Below are 12,302 nucleotides of genomic sequence, written 5' to 3'. Positions count from 1 at the left end.
TAGAGGCAGGCAAAGAGAGGCAGGGTATCAGAGGCAGGGAATCAGAGGCGGGGAATCAGAGACAAGGAAAGAGAGGCGTGGAATCAGAGGTGCGGTATCAGAGGCAGGGAATCAGAGGCAGGGAATCAGAGGCAGGTAATCAGAGGCAGGCAATCAGAGGCAGGGTATCAGAGGCAGGGAATCAGAGGCAGGCAATCAGAGGCAGGGAATCTGAGGCAGGGAATCTGAGGCAGGGAATCTGAGGCAGGGAATCAGAGGCAGGGAATCTGAGGCAGGGAATCTGAGGCATGGAATCTGAGGAGGGGAATCAGAGGCGGGCAATCAGAGGCAGGGAATCAGAGGCAGGGAATCAGAGGCAGGGAATCAGATGAAGGGAATCAGATGAAGGGAATCTGAGGCAGGGAATCTGAGGCAGGGAATCTGAGGCGGGGAATCTGAGGTGGGGAATCTGAGGCGGGGAATCTGAGGCGGGGAATCTGAGGCGGGGAATCTGAGGCAGGGAATTTGAGGCGGGGATTTTGAGGCGGGGAATCTGAGGCGGGGAATCTGAGGCAGGGAATCTGAGGCGGGGATTCTCAGGCATGGAATCTCAGGCAGGGAATCAGAGCCGGGGAATGTGAGGCGGGGAATCAGACGCGGGGAATAAGAGGCGGGGAATCAGAGGCGGGGAATCAGAGGCAGGGAATCTGAGGCAAGGAATCTGAGGCAGGGAATCTGAGGCAGGGAATCAGAGGCGGGGAATCAGAGGCGGGGAATCAGAGGCGGGGAATCAGAGGCATGGAATCAGAGGCGGGTTATCAGAGGGGGCAAATGAGATGTGGGAAACTAGATGCAGAGAAAGAAGCACGGAAATTGAGGCAGGCAAAGAGAGGCAGGGTATCAGAGGCAGGGAATCAGAGGCGGGGAATCAGAGACACGGAAATAGAGGCGTGGAATCAGAGGTGCAGAATCAGAGGCAGGGAATCAGAGGCAGGGAATCAGAGGCAGGGAATCAGAGGCAGGGAATCTGAGGCGGGGAATCTGAGGCGGGGAATCTGAGGCGGGGAATCTGAGGCGGGGAATCTGAGGCGGGGAATCTGAGGCGGGGAATCTCAGGCAGGGAATCTCAGGTAGGGAATCAGAGCCAGTAAATATGAGGCAGGGAATCAGAGGCGGGGAATCAGAGGCGGGGAAACAGAGGCAGGGAATCAGAGGCGGGGAATCAGAGGCGGGGAATCAGAGGCAGGGAATAAGAGGCGGGGAATCAGAGGCGGGGAATCAGAGGCAGGGAATCTGAGGCAGGGAATCTGAGGCAGGGAATCTGAGGCAGGGAATCTGAGGCGGGGAATCAGAGGCAGGGAATCAGAGGCAGGGAATCAGAGGCAGGGAATCAGAGGCAGGGAATCTGAGGCGGGGAATCTGAGGCGGGGAATCTGAGGCAGGGGATCAGAGGCGGGGAATCAGAGGCGGGGAATCAGAGGCAGGGAATAAGAGGCGGGGATTTAGAGGCAGGGAATCAGATGCAGGGAATCAGAGGCAGGCAATCAGAGGCAGGGAATCTGAGGCGGGGAATCTGAGGCGGGGAATCTGTGGCGGGGAATCTGAGGCGGGGAATATGAGGCGGGGAATCTGAGGCGGGGAATCAGAGGCATGGAATCAGAGGCGGGTAATCAGAGGGGGCAAATGAGATGTGGGAAACCAGATGCAGAGAAAGTGGCACCGAAATAGAGGTAGGCAAAGAGAGGCAGGGTATCAGAGGCAGGGAATCGGAGGCGGGGAATCAGAGATACGGAAAGAGAGGCGTGGAATCAGAGGCTCGGAATCAGAGGCAGGGAATCAGAGGCAGGGAATCAGAGGCAGGGAATCAGAGGCAGGGAATCAGAGGCAGGGAATCAGAGGCAGGGAATCAGAGGCAGGCAATCAGAGGCAGGGAATCTGAGGCAGGGAATCTGAGTCGGGGAATCTGAGGCGGGGAATCTGAGGCGGGGAATCTGAGGCGGGGAATCTGAGGTGGGGAATCTGAGGCGGGGAATCTGAGGTGGGGAATCTGAGGAGGGGAATCTGAGGCGGGGAATCTGAGGCAGGGAATCTGAGACGGGGAATCTGAGGCGGGGAATCTGAGGCGGGGAATCTGAGGCGGGGAATCTGAGGTGGGGTATCTGAGGCAGGGAATCTCAGGCAGGGAATCAGAGCCGGGGAATCTGTGGCGGGGAATCAGAGGCGGGGCATCAGAGGCGGGGAAACAGAGGCAGGGAATCAGAGGCGCGGAATCAGATGCAGGGAATCAGAGCCGGGGAATCTGAGGCAGGGAATCAGAGGTGGGGAATCAGAGGCGGGGAATCAGAGGCGGGGAATAAGAGGCGGGGAATCAGAGGCGGGGAATCAGAGGCAGGGAATCTGAGGCAGGGAATCTGAGGCAGGGAATCTGAGGCAGGGAATCAGAGGCGGGGAATCAGAGGCAGGGAATCAGAGGCGGAGAATCAGAGACACGGAAATAGAGGCGTGGAATCAGAGGTGCAGAATCAGAGGCAGGGAATCAGAGGCAGGGAATCAGAGGCAGGGAATCAGAGGCAGGGAATCTGAGGCGGGGAATCTGAGGCGGGGAATCTGAGGCGGGGAATCTGAGGCGGGGAATCTGAGGCGGGGAATCTGAGGCGGGGAATCTGAGGCAGGGAATCTGAGGCGGGGAATCTCAGGCAGGGAATCTGAGGTAGGGAATCAGAGCAAGTAAATATGAGGCAGGGAATCAGAGGCGGGGAATCAGAGGCGGGGAAACAGAGGCAGGGAATCAGAGGCGGGGAATCAGAGGCGGGGAATCAGAGGCAGGGAATAAGAGGCGGGGAATCAGAGGCGGGGAATCAGAGGCGGGGAATCTGAGGCAGTGAATCAGAGGCGGGGAATCAGAGACACGGAAGGAGAGGCGTGGAATCAGAGGCGCAGAATCAGAGGCAGGGAATCAGAGGCAGGGAATCAGAGGCAGGGATTTAGAGGCAGGGAATCAGAGGCAGGGAATCAGAGGCAGGCAATCAGAGGCAGGGAATCTGAGGCGGGGAATCTGAGGCGGGGAATCTGAGGCGGGGAATCTGAGGCGGGGAATCTGAGGCGGGGAATCTGAGGCGGGGAATGTGAGGCAGGGAATCACAGGCAGGGAATCAGCGCCGGGGAATCTGAGGCGGGGACTCAGAGGCTGGGAATCTGAGGCAGGGAATCTGAGGCAGGGAATCTCAGGCAGGGAATCAGAGCCGGGGAATCTGAGGCGGGGATTCAGAGGCAGGGAATCAGAGGCAGGGAAACAGAGGCAGGGAATCATAGGCTGGGAATCAGAGGCGGGGAATCAGAGGCCGGGAACAAGCGGCGGGGAATCAGAGGCAGGGAATCTGAGGCAGGGAATCTGAGGCAGGGAATCTGAGGCAGGGAATCTGAGGCGGGGAATCTGAGGCGGGGAATCTGAGGCGGGGAATCTGAGGCAGGGAATCTGAGGCGGGGATTCTGAGGCATGGAATCTCAGGCAGGGAATCAGAGCCGGGGAATCTGAGGCGGGGAATCAGACGCGGGGAATCAGAGGCGGGGAAACACAGGCAGGGAATCAGAGGCTGGGAATCAGAGGCGGGGAATCAGAGGCGGGGAATAAGAGGTGGGGAATCAGAGGCGGGGAATCAGAGGCAGGGTATCTGAGGCAAGGAATCTGAGGCAGGGAATCTGAGGCAGGGAATCAGAGGCGGGGAATCAGAGGCGGGGAATCAGAGGAGGGGAATCAGAGGCATGGAATCAGAGGCGGGTTATCAGTGGGGGCAAATGAGATGTGGGAAACTAGATGCAGAGAAAGAGGCACCGAAATAGAGGCAGGCAAAGAGAGGCAGGGTATCAGAGGCAGGGAATCAGAGGCGGGGAATCAGAGACACAGAAAGAGAGGCGTGGAATCAGAGGTGCGGAATCAGAGGCAGGGAATGAGAGGCAGGGAATGAGAGGCAGGAATCAGAGGCAGGGAATCAGAGGCAGGGAATCAGAGGCAGGGAATCAGAGGAAGGCAATCAGAGGCAGGGACTCTGAGGCAGGGATTCTGAGGCGGGGAATCTGAGGCGGGGAATCTGAGGCGGAGAATCTGAGATGGGGAATCTGAGGCGGGGAATCTGAGGCGGGGAATCTGAGGCATGGAATCTGAGGCGGGGAATCTCAGGCAGGGAATCTCAGGCAGGGAATCAGAGCCGGGAAATCCGAGGCGGGGAATCAGAGGCGGGGAATCAGAGGCGGGGAAACAGAGGAAGGGAATCAGAGGCGGGGAATCAGAGGCGGGGAATCAGAGGCGGGGAATAAGAGGCGGGGAATCAGAGGCGGGGAATCAGAGGCAGGGAATCTGAGGCAGGGAATCTGAGGCAGGGAATCTGAGGCAGGGAATCTGAGGCAGGGAATCAGAGGTGGGGAATCAGTGGCAGGGAATCAGAGGTGGGGAATCAGAGGCGGGGAATCAGAGGCATGGAATCAGAGGTGGGTAATCAGAGGGGGCAAATGAGATGTGGGAAACTAGATGCAGAGAAAGTGGCACTGAAATAGAGGCAGGCAAAGAGAGGCAGGGTATGAGAGGCAGGGAATCGGAGGCGGGGAATCAGAGATACGGAAAGAGAGGCGTGGAATCAGAGGCTCGGAATCAGAGGCAGGGAATCAGAGGCAGGGAATCAGAGGCAGGGAATCAGAGGCAGGGAATCAGAGGCAGGGAATCAGAGGCAGGGAATCAGAGGCAGGCAATCAGAGGCAGGGAATCTGAGGCAAGGAATCTGAGTCGGGGAATCTGAGGCGGGGAATCTGAGGCGGGGAATCTGAGGCGGGGAATCTGAGGCGGGGAATCTGAGGAGGGGAATCTGAGGCGGGGAATCTGAGGCGTGTAATCTGAGGCTGGGAATCTGAGGCGGGGAATCTGAGGCGGGAAATCTGAGGCGGGGAATCTGAGGCGGGGTATCTGAGGCAGGGAATCTCAGCAGGGAATCAGAGCCGGGGAATCTGAGGCGGGGAATCAGAGGCGGGGAATCAGAGGCGGGGAAACAGAGGCAGGGAATCAGAGGCGCGGAATCAGAGGTGGGGAATCAGAGGCGGGGAATAAGAGGTGGGGAATCAAAGGCGGGGAATCAGAGGCAGGGAATCTGAGGCAGGGAATCTGAGGCAGGGAATCTGAGGCAGGGAATCAGAGGCGGGGAATCAGAGGCAGGCAATCAGAGGCGGGGAATCAGCGGCAGGGAATCTGAGGCAGGGAATCTGATGCAGGGAATCAGAGCCGGGGAATCTGAGGCAGGGAATCAGAGGTGGGGAATCAGAGGCGGGGAATCAGAGGCGGGGAATAAGAGGCGGGGAATCAGAGGCGGGGAATCAGAGGCAGGGAATCTGAGGCAGGGAATCTGAGGCAGGGAATCTGAGGCAGGGAATCAGAGGCGGGGAATCAGAGGCAGGGAATCAGAGGCGGGGAATCAGAGGCGGGGAATCAGGGGGAGGAAAAGAGATGTGGGGAAAGAGAGTCAGAGAAAGAGGCGCGGAAATAGAGGCAGGGAAAGAGAGGCGGGGAATGAAAGGTGGGGAATCAGAGGAGGGGAAACAGGCGGGTAAACAGAGGCAGGTAAACATAGGTGGATAAATAGAGGCGGGGAAAGAGGCGGGCAAAACATAGTGGTTGGAACTTGTGTGTTTAAAATGAGGTACACAAAACAGATCAAACAGTGTTGTTGAAATTGAGGGAGGGAAAGACAGGCACGGAAAGTGTGGAGGGGAAAGAGTGGAGGCGAAAGAGAGGCGTCGAGACAGAGGTGGGGAATCAGAGGCGGGGAATCAGAGGCGGGCAATCAGTGGCAGGCAATCAGAGGTGGGGAATCAGAGGCGGGGAATAAGAGGCCTGGAATCAGAAGCGGGGAATCAGAGGCCTGGAATCAGAGGCAGGGAATCTGAGGCGGGGAATCTGAGGCGGGGAATCTGAGGCGGGGAATCTGAGGCGGGGAATCTGAGGCGGGGAATCAGAGGCATGGAATCAGAGGCGGGTAATCAGAGGGGGCAAATGAGATGTGGGAAACTAGATGCAGAGAAAGTGGCACCGAAATAGAGGCAGGCAAAGAGAGGCAGGGTATCAGAGGCAGGGAATCGGAGGCGGGAAATCAGAGATACGGAAAGAGAGGCGTGGAATCAGAGGCTCGGAATCAGAGGCAGGGAATCAGAGGCAGGGAATCAGAGGCAGGGAATCAGAGGCAGGGAATCAGAGGCAGGGAATCAGAGGCAGGCAATGAGAGGCAGGGAATCTGAGGCAGGGAATCTGAGTCGGGGAATCTGAGGCGGGGAATCTGAGGTGGGGAATCTGAGGCGGGGAATCTGAGGCGGGGAATCTGAGGCGGGGAATCTGAGGCGGGGAATCTGAGGCGGGGAATCTGAGGCGGGGAATCTGAGGCGGGGAATCTGAGGCGGGGTATCTGAGGCAGGGAATCTCAGGCAGGGAATCAGAGCCGGGGAATCTGAGGCGGGGAATCAGAGGCGGGGAATCAGAGGCGGGGAAACAGAGGCAGGGAATCAGAGGCGGGGAATCAGAGGTGGGGAATCAGAGGAGGGGAATCAGAGGCATGGAATCAGAGGCGGGTTATCAGTGGGGGCAAATGAGATGTGGGAAACTAGATGCAGAGAAAGAGGCACCGAAATAGAGGCAGGCAAAGAGAGGCAGGGTATCAGAGGCAGGGAATCAGAGGCGGGGAATCAGAGACACGGAAAGAGAGGCGTGGAATCAGAGGTGCGGAATCAGAGGCAGGGAATGAGAGGCAGGGAATGAGAGGCAGGAATCAGAGGCAGGGAATCAGAGGCAGGGAATCAGAGGCAGGGAATCAGAGGAAGGCAATCAGAGGCAGGGACTCTGAGGCAGGGATTCTGAGGCGGGGAATCTGAGGCGGCGAATCTGAGGCGGAGAATCTGAGATGGGGAATCTGAGGCGGGGAATCTGAGGCGGGGAATCTGAGGCATGGAATCTGAGGCGGGGAATCTCAGGCAGGGAATCTCAGGCAGGGAATCAGAGCCGGGAAATCCGAGGCGGGGAATCAGAGGCGGGGAATCAGAGGCGGGGAAACAGAGGAAGGGAATCAGAGGCGGGGAATCAGAGGCGGGGAATCAGAGGCGGGGAATAAGAGGCGGGGAATCAGAGGCGGGGAATCAGAGGCAGGGAATCTGAGGCAGGGAATCTGAGGCAGGGATTCTGAGGCAGGGAATCTGAGGCAGGGAATCAGAGGTGGGGAATCAGTGGCAGGGAATCAGAGGTGGGGAATCAGAGGCGGGGAATCAGAGGCATGGAATCAGAGGCGGGTAATCAGAGGGGGCAAATGAGATGTGGGAAACTAGATGCAGAGAAAGTGGCACCGAAATAGAGGCAGGCAAAGAGAGGCAGGGTATGAGAGGCAGGGAATCGGAGGCGGGGAATCAGAGATACGGAAAGAGAGGCGTGGAATCAGAGGCTCGGAATCAGAGGCAGGGAATCAGAGGCAGGGAATCAGAGGCAGGGAATCAGAGGCAGGGAATCAGAGGCAGGGAATCAGAGGCAGGGAATCAGAGGCAGGGAATCAGAGGCAGGCAATCAGAGGCAGGGAATCTCAGGCAAGGAATCTGAGTCGGGGAATCTGAGGCGGGGAATCTGAGGCGGGGAATCTGAGGCGGGGAATCTGAGGCGGGGAATCTGAGGTGGGGAATCTGAGGCGGGGAATCTGAGGAGGGGAATCTGAGGCGGGGAATCTGAGGCGGGGAATCTGAGGCTGGGAATCTGAGGCGGGGAATCTGAGGCGGGAAATCTGAGGCGGAGAATCTGAGGCGGGGTATCTGAGGCAGGGAATCTCAGCAGGGAATCAGAGCCGGGGAATCTGAGGCGGGGAATCAGAGGCGGGGAATCAGAGGCGGGGAAACAGAGGCAGGGAATCAGAGGCGCGGAATCAGAGGTGGGGAATCAGAGGCGGGGAATAAGAGGTGGGGAATCAAAGGCGGGGAATCAGAGGCAGGGAATCTGAGGCAGGGAATCTGAGGCAGGGAATCTGAGGCAGGGAATCAGAGGCGGGGAATCAGAGGCAGGCAATCAGAGGCGGGGAATCAGAGGCAGGGAATCTGAGGCAGGGAATCTGATGCAGGGAATCAGAGCCGGGGAATCTGAGGCAGGGAATCAGAGGTGGGGAATCAGAGGCGGGGAATCAGAGGCGGGGAATAAGAGGCGGGGAATCAGAGGCGGGGAATCAGAGGCAGGGAATCTGAGGCAGGGAATCTGAGGCAGGGAATCTGAGGCAGGGAATCAGAGGGGGGGAATCTGAGGCAGGGAATCAGAGGCGGGGAATCTGAGGCAGGGAATCAGAGGGGGGGAATTAGAGGCAGGGAAAGAGAGGCGGGGAATGAAAGGTGGGGAATCAGAGGAGGGGAAACAGGCGGGTAAACAGAGGCAGGTAAACATAGGTGGATAAATAGAGGCGGGGAAAGAGGCGGGCAAAACATAGTGGTTGGAACTTGTGTGTTTAAAATGAGGTACACAAAACAGATCAAACAGTGTTGTTGAAATTGAGGGAGGGAAAGACAGGCACGGAAAGTGTGGAGGGGAAAGAGTGGAGGCGAAAGAGAGGCGTCGAGACAGTGGCAGGCAATCAGAGGTGGGGAATCAGAGGCGGGGAATAAGAGGCCTGGAATCAGAAGCGGGGAATCAGAGGCCTGGAATCAGAGGCAGGGAATCTGAGGCGGGGAATCTGAGGCGGGGAATCTGAGGCGGGGAATCTGAGGCGGGGAATCTGAGGCGGGGAATCAGAGGCATGGAATCAGAGGCGGGTAATCAGAGGGGGCAAATGAGATGTGGGAAACTAGATGCAGAGAAAGTGGCACCGAAATAGAGGCAGGCAAAGAGAGGCAGGGTATCAGAGGCAGGGAATCGGAGGCGGGGAATCAGAGATACGGAAAGAGAGGCGTGGAATCAGAGGCTCGGAATCAGAGGCAGGGAATCAGAGGCAGGGAATCAGAGGCAGGGAATCAGAGGCAGGGAATCAGAGGCAGGGAATCAGAGGCAGGCAATCAGAGGCAGGGAATCTGAGGCAGGGAATCTGAGTCGGGGAATCTGAGGCGGGGAATCTGAGGTGGGGAATCTGAGGCGGGGAATCTGAGGTGGGGAATCTGAGGAGGGGAATCTGAGGCGGGGAATCTGAGGCGGGGAATCTGAGGCGGGGAATCTGAGGCGGGGAATCTGAGGCGGGGAATCTGAGGCGGGGAATCTGAGGCGGGGTATCTGAGGCAGGGAATCTCAGGCAGGGAATCAGAGCCGGGGAATCTGAGGCGGGGAATCAGAGGCGGGGAATCAGAGGCGGGGAAACAGAGGCAGGGAATCAGAGGCGCGGAATCAGATGCAGGGAATCAGAGCCGGGGAATCTGAGGCAGGGAATCAGAGGTGGGGAATCAGAGGCGGGGAATCAGAGGCGGGGAATAAGAGGCGGGGAATCAGAGGCGGGGAATCAGAGGCAGGGAATCTGAGGCAGGGAATCTGAGGCAGGGAATCTGAGGCAGGGAATCAGAGGCGGGGAATCAGAGGCAGGGAATCAGAGGCGGGGAATCAGAGGTGGGGAATCAGGGGGAGGAAAAGAGATGTGGGGAAAGAGAGTCAGAGAAAGAGGCACGGAAATAGAGGCAGGGAAAGAGAGGCGGGGAATGAAAGGTGGGGAATCAGAGGAGGGGAAACAGGCGGGTAAACAGAGGCAGGTAAACATAGGTGGATAAATAGAGGCGGGGAAAGAGGCGGGCAAAACATAGTGGTTGGAACTTGTGTGTTTAAAATGAGGTACACAAAACAGATCAAACAGTGTTGTTGAAATTGAGGGAGGGAAAGACAGGCACGGAAAGTGTGGAGGGGAAAGAGTGGAGGCGAAAGAGAGGTGTCGAGACAGAGGTGGGGAATCAGAGGCGGGGAATCAGAGGCGGGCAATCAGTGGCAGGCAATCAGAGGTGGGGAATCAGAGGCGGGGAATAAGAGGCCTGGAATCAGAGGCGGGGAATCAGAGGCATGGAATCAGAGGCAGGGAATCAGAGGCGGGGAATCAGAGGCGGGGAAACAGAGGCGGGGAATCAGAGGAGGGGATTCAGAGGCGGGGATTCAGAGGCTGGGAATCAGAGGCGGGGAATCAGAGGCGGGGAATCAGAGGCGGGGAATCGGAGGCAGGAATCTGAGGCAGGGAATCTGAGGCAGGGAATCTGAGGCAGGGAATCTGAGGCAGGGAATCTGAGGCGGGGAATCTGAGGCGGTAAATCTGAGTCGGGGTATCTGAGGCAGGGAATCTGAGGCAGTGAATCAGAGGCATGGAATCAGAGGCGGGTTATCAGAGGGGGCAAATGAGATGTGGGAAACTAGATGCAGAGTTAGAGGCACGGAAATAGAGGCAGGCAAAGAGAGGCAGGGTATCAGAGGCAGGGAATCAGAGGCGGGGAATCAGAGACAAGGAAAGAGAGGCGTGGAATCAGAGGTGCGGTATCAGAGGCAGGGAATCAGAGGCAGGGAATCAGAGGCAGGGAATCAGAGGCAGGCAATCAGAGGCAGGGTATCAGAGGCAGGGAATCGGAGGCGGGAAATCAGAGATACGGAAAGAGAGGCGTGGAATCAGAGGCTCGGAATCAGAGGCAGGGAATCAGAGGCAGGGAATCAGAGGCAGGGAATCAGAGGCAGGGAATCAGAGGCAGGGAATCAGAGGCAGGCAATGAGAGGCAGGGAATCTGAGGCAGGGAATCTGAGTCGGGGAATCTGAGGCGGGGAATCTGAGGTGGGGAATCTGAGGCGGGGAATCTGAGGCGGGGAATCTGAGGCGGGGAATCTGAGGCGGGGAATCTGAGGCGGGGAATCTGAGGCGGGGAATCTGAGGCGGGGAATCTGAGGCGGGGTATCTGAGGCAGGGAATCTCAGGCAGGGAATCAGAGCCGGGGAATCTGAGGCGGGGAATCAGAGGCGGGGAATCAGAGGCGGGGAAACAGAGGCAGGGAATCAGAGGCGGGGAATCAGAGGTGGGGAATCAGAGGAGGGGAATCAGAGGCATGGAATCAGAGGCGGGTTATCAGTGGGGGCAAATGAGATGTGGGAAACTAGATGCAGAGAAAGAGGCACCGAAATAGAGGCAGGCAAAGAGAGGCAGGGTATCAGAGGCAGGGAATCAGAGGCGGGGAATCAGAGACACGGAAAGAGAGGCGTGGAATCAGAGGTGCGGAATCAGAGGCAGGGAATGAGAGGCAGGGAATGAGAGGCAGGAATCAGAGGCAGGGAATCAGAGGCAGGGAATCAGAGGCAGGGAATCAGAGGAAGGCAATCAGAGGCAGGGACTCTGAGGCAGGGATTCTGAGGCGGGGAATCTGAGGCGGGGAATCTGAGGCGGAGAATCTGAGATGGGGAATCTGAGGCGGGGAATCTGAGGCGGGGAATCTGAGGCATGGAATCTGAGGCGGGGAATCTCAGGCAGGGAATCTCAGGCAGGGAATCAGAGCCGGGAAATCCGAGGCGGGGAATCAGAGGCGGGGAATCAGAGGCGGGGAAACAGAGGAAGGGAATCAGAGGCGGGGAATCAGAGGCGGGGAATCAGAGGCGGGGAATAAGAGGCGGGGAATCAGAGGCGGGGAATCAGAGGCAGGGAATCTGAGGCAGGGAATCTGAGGCAGGGATTCTGAGGCAGGGAATCTGAGGCAGGGAATCAGAGGTGGGGAATCAGTGGCAGGGAATCAGAGGTGGGGAATCAGAGGCGGGGAATCAGAGGCATGGAATCAGAGGCGGGTAATCAGAGGGGGCAAATGAGATGTGGGAAACTAGATGCAGAGAAAGTGGCACCGAAATAGAGGCAGGCAAAGAGAGGCAGGGTATGAGAGGCAGGGAATCGGAGGCGGGGAATCAGAGATACGGAAAGAGAGGCGTGGAATCAGAGGCTCGGAATCAGAGGCAGGGAATCAGAGGCAGGGAATCAGAGGCAGGGAATCAGAGGCAGGGAATCAGAGGCAGGGAATCAGAGGCAGGGAATCAGAGGCAGGGAATCAGAGGCAGGCAATCAGAGGCAGGGAATCTCAGGCAAGGAATCTGAGTCGGGGAATCTGAGGCGGGGAATCTGAGGCGGGGAATCTGAGGCGGGGAATCTGAGGCGGGGAATCTGAGGTGGGGAATCTGAGGCGGGGAATCTGAGGAGGGGAATCTGAGGCGGGGAATCTGAGGCGGGGAATCTGAGGCTGGGAATCTGAGGCGGGGAATCTGAGGCGGGAAATCTGAGGCGGAGAATCTGAGGCGGGGTATCTGAGGCAGGGAATCTCAGCAGGGAATCAGAGCCGGGGAATCTGAGGCG

The sequence above is a fragment of the Narcine bancroftii genome, chromosome 6 (genome assembly GCF_036971445.1).
Source record: "Narcine bancroftii isolate sNarBan1 chromosome 6, sNarBan1.hap1, whole genome shotgun sequence".
NCBI classification, from domain to species: Eukaryota; Metazoa; Chordata; class Chondrichthyes; order Torpediniformes; family Narcinidae; genus Narcine; species Narcine bancroftii.
This window is presented reverse-complemented; position numbering follows the sequence as displayed.